Below are 9905 nucleotides of genomic sequence, written 5' to 3' on the forward strand. Positions count from 1 at the left end.
TGTGAAAAAAATATAAAGATACCAATTTTAGTTTTCATCCATTTTTAATATACACTATATACAATTTAAAAGCATTCAATAGAAAAATAAAATTTTAATATATATATATATATAGTTTTAAAAAAAAAATTGGGGACCATCTCCAGTCCTTCAAATATCGGCCTCTGATTACAGATATGAGATCATGTTTTTGGAGTAGCCTATGTTAGATATGAATCACTAAGGACTGCACTAAACTGCAATTCCTTTATTATCTCCACTGGTTGGATAATTAAGATATGTTGGGTGGTATAGGGTGAGACCCAACTGGAGGAGGAAGCTATGTTGGGTGGTATAGGGTGAGAAACCTGCTACTCCTGGAAATGATTCCACTGGATCATAGCCATTTCAATTTCACTCACAACACTCCTATTCATAGATATTGCAAACTAGGTTTGGTAACAAAGCTTCTTCATCTTAATATTCAACTATATCTTCTCTCATTCCCACACCCAAGACTTATGCAATTATAATTCTCTTTTGAAGTTTCTAAATCATTAAATTATTGCATATATCTTATCCACAAAACACATCCATAATAATAATTGTGAATTAAATATTTCATATTTATTCCAATTAAATTTGTTGTTTCATACATCTATATTTTACCTATTATACATATATTATCTTAAATCAACAAAAAAATACTTTTATAAATATTTATTAAATAAATAAATGTATACATAAATATAAAAAATAATTAATTAATAACTAAAACATAAAATACGACGATAGTTAACATTTACATTACCAACCATGAAAATGCAAATGTTTGAATTCAATATATGGACAAATTTATCTCAAATTTTAACATTCGTAGCTAAAACTATATTGATTTATTTTTTGGAGAATTGATATATTTTAATTCGAATTATAATCAACTTAATTTAATAGAAATAGGAGTTGATTTAATTTTACTCATTAATTCAAAAAATGAAAATAACCTACTTAAAAATATTCGGTAATAAAAGGACAAAATTGATATTAATTTATCTCTTTACCAACATTTTATTTTAATATATAAAGTGAGAAATTATGGGTAAACAATTTTCTTCCAGAAAAGACTAAGATTACTTTTGAAAATACACGTTAAATAAACAAATAAAATACTAAAGATAAATAATTAGTAATGGAAAAATGAGCGTCTTATATTGAAAAGTTTATTACTACTATTTGGTCTTTATATTTTATATATGTAAAATCGACATTGATTATATTTAAAAGATGTTAGGTGTGAAAATATAAAAGATGTCAGATGAGTTTCGATAAACATTTTCAAATTGCATATCAATTTATTGAAATAACAAATTAACTTTATTTAAAAAATATTCAAACTCAACTAAAAAATATATACTAACAAAAAAATTATAAACTTAAATATAAAAATTAAATTATTAATTAAGCCAAGTAAAAATTAAAATAAAAGGAACAATATAGCAATTATGACACTCAGATATGAAAATTTAAAATTGAAAAGTATAAAATTTTAAAAATCAACAAAAAATTATATTGAAATAACTAAATTGATAAGGGACCTGAAACTTAAACTAAAAAACTTAACTAAACATTTCATTAATAAAGCAACCAAATTAAATAACAATAATTAAGTGGATTTATAATTATAAAAATAAGAATGAAAACAGAAAGTTCGAGAAAATTATTTCGCGGGAGTTTTTCGGCCGAGTCCATCTCTCTCCGTGCAAATCCTCCTGCTGTGTCTCCAGCTGGATTTTTTCTACAGAAGAACCTGTGAGGCTATTGATCACATTCTCTCATCGTCAACTACCACTGAATCAACTAATGAATGGTCCAGATTTACAGTACCGTGACCGTAAATAAAATTGACTTTAGAGGATCAAGTACGAGTCGTATTGTCTACGTTTTCAGTTTAAACTTTAAACTATCGTAGCGGGTAAGTGCCAACACAGTAACACACATTGCCGTGAATCAATAAAGTATGATGCATTGATTGAACGATTCAACCCCAAAATCGGAAGCAAAACTCAACCGAAACCGAGTCAAACCAACACTCACTCACTCGTTCGTGTGCTTCAAGTCACTGTGGAGGTTGATCAACGATCATTGAATGCGCTCAACCACCCAAACACCTTCCAATTCAATACCGGGGACACAACCTATCTTGTCTCGTTGCCGCACTGATTCGGTAACCTATCTCACCATTTTTATTTCACACTTCGCATTCACATTCACGTTCTTCTCTTTTTTCAGATTTCATTCAATTCAATTATTCTTCCTGTGGAACCTTCCTCTCTTCCCATTCAATTCACCCAGGCCCACACACTTTCTTTCTTCCACTACTGCGCCTTTGATATTTGTGCTTCTCATTTATGATTTTGCATCCGCTTCAAACTTCGCCTCTTCATACAACATCACATACCACTCTCCAAACCAACAACTCTGCATGCGCATTCTCACAATTAATAATGACCGAGTTCCGCTTTCCAAAACAGAGCCACGCACAAGCGTGCGGACGCGAGGATCACGGAGATTATCGCTACGGCGGAACTCGACACAAACGATCTAAGAGGTGCTTTTCCTTCTTCTTTTTTAATTATTTGTTGCGATATGAATAATAACGGCATTGCCAAATACTAATTTGTTTCTTTCAGTGCTTTGAGTAATTTGTGGATGTCAGTGTAAAATTTTGTCGGTGGAAATTTACGGTTTGCTTTCGTTTCAAATGTAAAAACAACGTGTAAAAAATGAAGAGTGCCAGAGGAGAGTTTTGCAATGTTTAAAGAAGTGATTTGGACATTGAGAGCTGCATTTCCTCGTAAATGTGTTTTTATGAGAAAGCTGAGATCGAGATTTTTTGTTTTTTGGTCTTCGATTTGCCTCGTTTGTATTACTTGCATTGTTACTTTTTCTTCCTTTAAAGTAACTGGTTTGGTTTTGCTAATGAAATTTTAGTTTGCATTGTTGGATGGTTGGCTCGGGTTCAATGTGTTGATGAAATTTATAGTTTTCCTGAGAATTGGAAAGTATGGTGTGAGCTGGATTATGTCATGGAAAAATGTTGGTCTTGTTTCTTTAGATACACTATGTTATACTTGTTGACTTATTGTCTTCGGCTGATTCATTTTGCACGGTTTTTTTTTTTTTTTTGCTTTACTTTTTTTCAGTGCTTCTGAAAGGAATCTGAAAAACGAAAGAGGTGGAGCCTCGCATCCAGTTGAGAAGGACCGCAAGGAATCCTTTGTGAGACTGAAATTTTATTTGACGTTTAAACTTTCAAATCGTATTATTCGTCTGAACAAACAATTATTGCATTACAGTTGTTCAGTATAGTCGTTTTGTACCTTGATTTTGAATTTGACTGGGAAGACAATTCACTGGATTTACCATGATTTGAACAGGTTTCGCCACCTTCTGTGAGTGCTTCTCGCTTACGGAGTCCTTCGCATGACAATCTCTCTTCTGTAAACAATAATACATTTTCAAATCATAGAGCAAACCTAGAAAAAGATGTAAGCTCTTCTCTCCTATTTTTCCGTATATCTGGACCTGTAGGTTCTTAACCTTATTTTCAACCATTCTATCTGGTTGTGTAATCTGATTTTTTTTTTCCTCTTTTAGTCAATACGCATAACAAGTTCAAATTGAGAAGTGGGGAAAAAGGAATAAAGGGGTCAAAGCCAATCCACTGGATGTAGAGCTCGGGAGCCATCTTTAAGACGGCGAAAAAAAATCATTATGGAACTTATTGAAAAAAAAAATTATTTCTAGAATAAATTTAGCATAATTTTTTCAGTTCAAAGGGAAAAAAAAAAAAAAAACTATCGAAGTCCTTTGTTGTGGAATTACATACGCAAGTAGGTTTTTGGAATCATCTTGTGTCCAAGAATATACAACGGAAAACGAACGCTATAAGTGCGTATATGAAGATAGACAAAGTTTGAGTCCCGCATTCTAATGATTTGCAGGTTGAGCAACTACAGTTACGCCTACAACAGGAGAGGTCTATCCGCATTTTGCTTGACAGGGCGATGGGTCGAGCCTCGAGCACTCTATCTCCTGGACACAGGCACTTTACTGCCCAGGTAATTTGACGTTAATGACTTATGTTCAGGTGGCTTTTCAAGATTTATTCAGTAGGTTGCTTTCCTTTAGCTTTTTAACTTCAAATGTGACTAGTGATCATGTCAAGGATTCATATAACTTGGATGATATCCAAACTGCGTTATGAGCAATCCTGATGATCTCTGTAAAAGATATCATACATGAACCTGGCCGCTTTCTAAATTCTAAAAACTTTCCTTATTATACCATAAATTGTTTCGTAACTCCCTCCTCGGCTTAACTACTTTAAAGATGCAACTCAATTTTATGCCTCTACCTAACACATTAAGCTTTCAGGATGATTTTGCGTTTAACATATTAGGAATTCTATACCAAATGATCAGAAATTTTATAATTGCTCTGTCCATCTTCTAATCTATTAAATTATGAATTAGTATAAGATTTTATTGGTCCTGTGCTTTGCGTACAGTTTAAAATATAAAGTTCAGTCACGGCGTGTACAGATAAAACATTTCTTGGTCATGATCTTCTACTTAACTGGTCTAACTTTCGGGAGACCAAGGTATGCAGTTTTTCTGTATGTTATATCCTTTGAGAAATCTGACGCGCAGCTTATATACTTATGTTCAATGGATAGAATTTCTGTGAAATGAGCCTCGTCGAAGGGTTATTTATAAGAATACTTTGAGTGGGTTGACTTCTTCTCCCCAATACTTCCACTCACAAAATAGATGAGAGAAATTGGTTCTCGTATAAAGGATCATAGTTAGATAACTAAAATGGAATCAGTGGACTATTCACTTTCACTTAATGGGTATTTTTAAATTTATTTTTTACTTTTTGATATGACTCATCTAACACATATCTACAAGTGTATGTTTAACGGAATATAAATAACTATTTTTCCATTTTCCCTCCTTTTCCTTAGACAAAAGACTTGATTGCTGAAATTGAGTTACTTGAAGAAGAGGTTACAAGCCGAGAGCAGCAAGTACTTTCCCTTTACAGAAGTATTTTTGAGCAGTGTGTTAGCCGGCCACCTTCTGAACAAAGTTCTGCTGTTGCTTCACCTGCTCATATAAGGCAAGGATCTAGGAAGCATCCGAGTATAATTTCAAGTGCATTCTGTTCATCTCCCTCTACGACCACTCCAAGCTCTAGTTTCCAGCAACGACTTGAGGAATAGAATCTTTGGATCTAATCACACTCCTTTATCACGTGGTAAAGACAACAATTATTTTAAAAAGACTAGTTCTGATTCCATCAAGGTATGATACGTTGATATTGATTTTCAGTTATTCATATGCACTTTGATTGTTGTCTTTGCTTTTGCCATTAATAATATGCCATTTGTCTCAAATGTAATTTCTTTTCTTGTTAAAAGATGTTTGGTGCAAGTAGCAATGTTTACTGAACCAGAAAGTACACCGATACGGCGTTCAGAGTTATCGGTTTGTTTGGCATTGAATAATGATCAAACTGAAATTTTAAAATCAATATTTTGAAGAGAAAACTGTTTAAGAATGTGTTTTTATTCTCTTTCAGTTTTCTTTGCCTTATTTTCATGGTTTCAGTTGCTGTATAGTATTTTTAAATTGTCACATACCTTGAAAATGGTTATTTCTTTGTTTTTTTTTTATCATCCATATTGAACTTTATCTCTTATTGGAAAACATAATTTTTTTCTTAATCTATGTTTAAAAATTAATTCTAAGATCACCTTTTACATCTATAAAGTGTTTACGATTTGGTAATGTTAAGATATGGCATTATTTAGAAGTATAACATATTTAAAACTATTATTGTAAAGTACAAGTGGTTATTGCTCTAGTCTCTTATTAGGAGTTGAATTTATACAGTAGAAGCTCAATTCTGGATGACAAAAGGGATTGATATGTTTCCAGCTTTCTAGGTCACCTCCACTGGCATAGCTCGTTAATTAAATGCCAGAATTGGCATCAAGGTTATGTGGCATATTCATAAGGTCCCACGACATCTCTGCTGGGACATGTACTGGCCTGGTTCTCTAATTTATTGCCAGAACTGAGTCATTTAGTCCATTTCATACTGGTTTATGTAAAAAAACTGTTTTCAGTAGAGAATTGAATTCACGTACTGGTCCAATCCCAATGTCCAGTTCTAATGACCCCGAATTTAGAAACCTGAAGGAATCAGCCATTTCTTTACACTTTATAAGTTTGGTATGTTTGGTTATATGATTATAAACCCAATGTTTTAGTAACCAAAGCACTACAGTACATTTTGCCCAATCAAATCCCGAACGAAGAAGTCTAACCTAAGGAAAAATAATTCCCATGTGGATTCATGCATTCAAATTATTTTGTACTGAACATTCTCATTTAAATCGTTTAAATCATTTGTCAGGCACAGGAAAAGTTTTCTTCAATTGAGAAAACTACAATTTTTCGTACTTTGAAAGACCATCTGTATCAGTGTCCAAGCAAGCTATCTGAGGAAATGGTGAGATGCATGGCCACTGTATATTGCTGGCTTCGTAGTGCAACCTCTGTAAATGATGAAAATGGTAGATCGCCATTATTGTCAAGGTCATCCACTAATGCTATACAGCCTCGACATGGTATTGGAGACGATCGTGACTGGTCTTGCAAATCATCAGTTGAAATTTCATGGATATCTACTCACAAACGTCATTCTTCTCACGCTTCTTATGCCATCAGTAATTACAGGTTGATTCCATAAGTATGACAATTTCAATTGAAATATAAAATGGCAGTAAATAATTTTAAGGCCGTTATGAACCTTCAACTTATTTCCTTGCTTGGAAATTCATGAATTAGGCGTTCTTAGATAATTATAGCAGGAGTTATTAACAATTAACATATCTTTATTGGGAATCTGGGATGTGTGTACATTTTTAAAACACGATTAATTAGGTACCTTAGTTGTTTATTTATACTATAATACTATGTTCTTGCACTGAATTTCTTATTGAATTGGTGATGTGACTTGTTTTTTCCCCTCCCCGTTTATATTCAGAGTTCTAGTTGAACAACTAGAAAAAGTCAAACTCAGTCAACTGGATGGCGATGCACAAATTGCGTTTTGGATCAATGTGCACAATGCGCTTGTTATGCATGTAATATTCATATGACGAAACAATGTTTTTTGTTTAAAAATATTTCAAGCTTACGTAACTTTTATTCTGGAAGTCAGCATGCATAACTCTGATCTCCTGTTGTCAGGCATATTTAGCATACGGAATTCCCCAGGGCTCTCTCAGGAGGCTAGCCTTGTTTCACAAGGTAGCTCACTTTTTTTATTTAATTTTATTTGTTGTTCAGTTAGAAGCACGTTGTATTTATGAGTTCAGGGAGAATATTTTTCAGAGAGCATCGTTAACGAAGATTTGGAAGGTTTGTGTTTTCTTCAAATTATTCTTCTAGCGAAGCTCAGGCCAGTAACAACCAAATAACTTGTTTATTTCTCATCACCAATTTGGGAAATCAAAATAAGTAGAAAGTCTTTAATTGCGTTCAAAATAGCATTGGTATATGAATTTTGTTCGCTGACAATGACAACATATTCTTTTGATTTACTATAAATCATACTCGTTGTCAATTGATGAGTACAATTGTATAGTGCAGGCTGCTTACAACATTGGCGGTCATATCGTAAGTGCAAATGCCATAGAACAAATGATATTTTGCTTCCGGACGCCTAGGATTGGACGGGTACTCTCCTTAACGCCATCTTTGAATTTAAAAAGCTCTTAATATATATTATTTTGGTATGTTTAAGGATTAATCCTGTCAAACGTGTCCGACTATTAAACCTCCTCCCTATCCAGTAGAGGTTTACAAATCATTGACTCTTTGTAAGATTTGCATCCGCTGCCTCCAGTCCTATGTTATTTTAGAAAGGCATCAATGTTTTTAATTTTGAATCTCTGTGGCATCTAAATTGGTAAGCACAGCTATGATTCAATAGTCAACCATGTCCTTGTAAACTTGTCTAGATTTTTCTTTTTCACTGGAATGAGAATAATGCAAGACATTAATCAACTTCATTCTTTTTCGCAAGCATGATATGCTTAGGCAGTTTTTTAACCTTTATATTGTTTTGTTATGTTGAAAGTTTTATATTAATTATAAATAAGACAGTTTCATAGTATATAAATAGGTACAAACCTCTTCTTAGAAGTTGGTGTTGTGGGGTTGACTTGGACTTAAAATCATTTCTTAACACTTATTTTCCAAAAGCAAATTTTAAAATAAAATTTTCTAACACCTAAATTGACTCCTAGTTAGGACAAAATAAAAATTTTCACGCAATTATTCTTTTTTGTCTGTTGTTTTATCAATTACAGTGGCTTGAAAGCATTGTGTCTGCTGCCCTGAGGAAGAAAAGTGGTGAAGAAAGACAACTTCTCAGTTCCAAATTGTGTCTTACTAAATCCCAACCCCTTGTCTGCTTTGCCCTTTGTACTGGCGCTTTGTCAGATCCTGTGGTAATTTTTCTCTGCTAACTAATTGAACTTCTAGTTTTTGGCTTATGAAGAATGTAATTGATCATCTTCTACACTAATGATGCAGGACTCTGATAGTAGTTTCACTCTTCATCTATAATACTACTTGCACTCTCTGTTACCCTGATTTTAAAGAGTTGATTAAGAATTTTATATTTAAAAATTACAATGTTGCAGTTAAAGGTTTATTCAGCAACAAATATAAGTGAAGAACTAAATATTGCCAAGAGGGAGTTTCTCCAAGCAAATGTAATTGTGAAAAGGTCAAGAAAAGTATTTCTGCCAAAATTGTTGGAAAGATTTTCTAGAGAAGCATCAATAAGCATAGATGATCTGTTTGGATGGGTCATGGAGAGTGTTGACAAGAAGCTGCGTGATTCAATGCAGAAGTGCCTTGATCCTAAATCCATCAAAAAGCCATCTCAGATAATAGAATGGTTACCTTTTAGTTCAAGGTTTCGGTACGTGTTCTCCAAGGATGTCATAGACAAGCCTTGGTGGGTATGACAACTAACTGCTTTTTAAAGATTATTATTGTATGATTAGTGGAGCCTAATTGGTTTGACAGAGTGAGAAATTTCACCTTAGGTGCTTGAAATTTTGTGCACACTCTTAGATACCGTTTTCTTACAAGAATATTGTAAATTCTGATAGAATTACTCGAATACTTTCTAACAGGTGTACAACTTCTAAACACTAATCATAATAATCGTTTTAAACAAAATTTACAATGATTCTGTTGTATCATGGTTATTGGCAAGGTGAGAACTCTCTTATTTTTACACAGGCATGTCTAAAAGATATATTTATACTTCTATTAAAAAACAATACATATATTTCACGTGTTTGTTAGATGCAAATATTAATGGATCTCACGTGTTTGTTAGAGGCAAAACAAACGTGTTAGAAATCAGACACAACAAAAATAAACAACGTAGAAGCACGAACACAGCACAAATTTAACTTGAAATACTGTGACGAAAAGAAAAAAAGGGAGATGGATGAAATGTAATTCGTTATATCAAAAATTGGTATAAGAAAGATACAAATATATCACTATAGCATTATTATATTTGTTAATAAAATATTCAATAAAGTCTAATAAGATTGGTAGGTATGTGGTAAGATGTTTAAATCTTTATAATGAAGAAAACTTTGTACTCTCACTTGGTAGCTTTTAACCCAGTGTTTTGTTTTGGGTAATTTCCTGATAAAGACGATGCATTTGAAAGAAAGTGCAAAAAATAGAAGTAGAATAGGGAAAACTAAACAAATATTAAAATAATAATAATGAGTATTATAAATAATAATAATAATG

General features: G+C 32.8%; 1 pseudogene; it reads left to right on the top strand.

Moving 5' to 3' along the window:
* The first annotated feature begins 1988 nt into the window (after positions 1 to 1988).
* On the top strand, positions 1989 to 9311 carry LOC114176391 (annotated as a pseudogene).
* The last annotated feature ends 594 nt before the right edge of the window (positions 9312 to 9905 follow it).

Source organism: Vigna unguiculata, chromosome 3, assembly GCF_004118075.2.
Source record: "Vigna unguiculata cultivar IT97K-499-35 chromosome 3, ASM411807v1, whole genome shotgun sequence".
Classification (NCBI taxonomy): Eukaryota; Viridiplantae; Streptophyta; class Magnoliopsida; order Fabales; family Fabaceae; genus Vigna; species Vigna unguiculata.